This window comes from Silene latifolia, chromosome 6 (assembly GCF_048544455.1).
Source record: "Silene latifolia isolate original U9 population chromosome 6, ASM4854445v1, whole genome shotgun sequence".
In the NCBI taxonomy this organism is placed as follows: domain Eukaryota; kingdom Viridiplantae; phylum Streptophyta; class Magnoliopsida; order Caryophyllales; family Caryophyllaceae; genus Silene; species Silene latifolia.
The window spans coordinates 69440653-69442712 of record NC_133531.1 but is presented as its reverse complement, the minus strand read 5'-3'; the positions used below and the strand labels follow the sequence as shown (position 1 = coordinate 69442712).

At 37.8% G+C, this 2060-nt stretch overlaps 1 non-coding gene across 1 annotated transcript; it reads left to right on the top strand.

Moving 5' to 3' along the window:
* The first annotated feature begins 286 nt into the window (after positions 1-286).
* LOC141589412 (small nucleolar RNA R71) lies at positions 287-393 on the top strand. The gene has a single exon (XR_012520351.1). It is a non-coding gene; the product is annotated as a small nucleolar RNA R71 (small nucleolar RNA).
* The last annotated feature ends 1667 nt before the right edge of the window (positions 394-2060 follow it).

Genomic DNA, 2060 nt, shown 5'->3' with positions numbered 1-2060 from the left:
GGGTGATGAAGAACTAGAACCACTACTCAATTTAAGCTGAGCCACTTGTTGAGATAGATCATCAATTTTCGCTTGCATCACATTAACATAATCACTTTTAGTCTTGCTCCCTCGAACATGACGGTCACTACCCCAATGATAAGTGCTTATCGCTAGATCCTCTATGAGAGCCTTGGCTTTGTCCCAAGAAATCCCGTCTAACAGCCCTCCAGCAGCGGCATTAAGGTTCATTTGCAACTCCGGATTTAAGGAATTGTAGAAAGTAAGAATCAATACACAAGATGGGATCCCGTGATGAGGACATTGCCGTTGAAGTTCCTTGTACCTTTCCCAAGCTTCATATAGAGACTCGTCTGCATGTTAGATGAATCCTGTAATGTCATTTCTAAACTTGGCAGTCTTCCCTGGTGGAAAGTATTTTTGGAGAAAAGCCGTAGAAAGCTTATCCTAAGTATCGAACGAGTCAGGATCACAATTATTCAACCATTCACGTGCACTCCCTCGAAGAGAATAGGGGGATAATCTCAACCGAATGGCGTCATCAGAGACTCCATTAATCTTGATGTCAGCCTTATCAAGGAATGTATTCAGGTGCTCGTTCGGGTTTTCAGTTGGTGATCCACTGAATTGATAGATTTGAACAAACTGGATCAAAGAAGTCTTCAACTCAAAATTTTTTGCATCAATTTTAGGCTGTGAGATACTTGAATTGAAATTCGGCTTTGGAGCACTTTCATTGCACATAGAAGTCATGATGATTGGTGTATCAAATTCTATAAGAGACTCAATAGTATCGAGTTCAGGCTTCTTTCTCTTCTTCTTTCTTTGAGCATTTCGTCTCCTAGCTGTAGCTTCAATCTCAGGGTCAAATAACAATTCACCACCAGAATGTCGCGTGTGCATATAAGACTAACAACAAAACTAAAGAAGAATCAGTAACAAAAGAGGTGTACTTGCGTACGCTTAAAAAAACGTAGTCTAAAATAAACTAAAATTAACTAATATCAAACCGTTACTTCCCCGACAACGGCGCCAAAAACTTGTTCGGTTTATAAATTACCGCAAGTGAACGGTGTCTGTTGTAGCACTTACGGGTCGATCTCAGGAAAGTGAAGGTTGAGTACTAGTCGATTTAAGATTTGATTTATCTACGTCAGAATAATATTTGTGTATGTGTGAGGTATGACAGAACAAAAATAACATATAATAATTGGATAATAAAATTAATTCATTAATAAAAAGCTCTAGGACAACGGTATTACAATTAACATAGATTGATTAACATAGACTATTGAAAGGAACAACATATTTAATTGTGTACTTAGGTGAGACTAATCTTCTGGTTTTAATTCTGAAAACTAAAACCAATACTTGTTATTCTCTCTCGAGATATAAGAAGCATTCCTATAGTGAAATAATCCTATTCTCATGGGTCTTATAACTCATATAGGAGCTTTAAGGACCAAAATTAAAATGTCTCAACTATCACTCTCACCATTCTCATATGAGAGGTGATGAGCTCCTATTTCTACATACATTTGGCATCATTTGGAGCTCATTTGGTAGCATTTGGTAACGGTTTTAGGCAATTCTAGCGTTATTTGACCAATTAAGTGCTTTATCATTTAGCAAGGTTTTCTAGTGAAGAATGAAGTGCCAAGTGACCAAGAGAAGCATCAAAGGAAGGATGAAGAACAACAATTGAAGAAACATCATGAAGAAGCCTTCCAAGGATCAAGCAAGCAACGATTTGAAAGTGCATTCCAGCAGCTTTCTCGCACGGTGCGAGTTTCCTGCTCCCATTTCTCGCACCGTGCGAGTTTTCTGGGTTTATGCCGTTTTGTATTACGGGCTTCTCCCATGTTAAGCCCACGGATATTAGGTTATTTTAGACTATATATAGTGTATTTTCCTCTAGGTTAAGACATCTTATGCTTACTTTAATTAATCAAGTTGTAATTTTGGGAATTATTCATCTTTTGATTGGGTTTAGATCTACTATGGAGAACTAATCTCCTCATCTTAATCCGGCTCAAAGGTGTAATCTTTGGTTGTAAGAC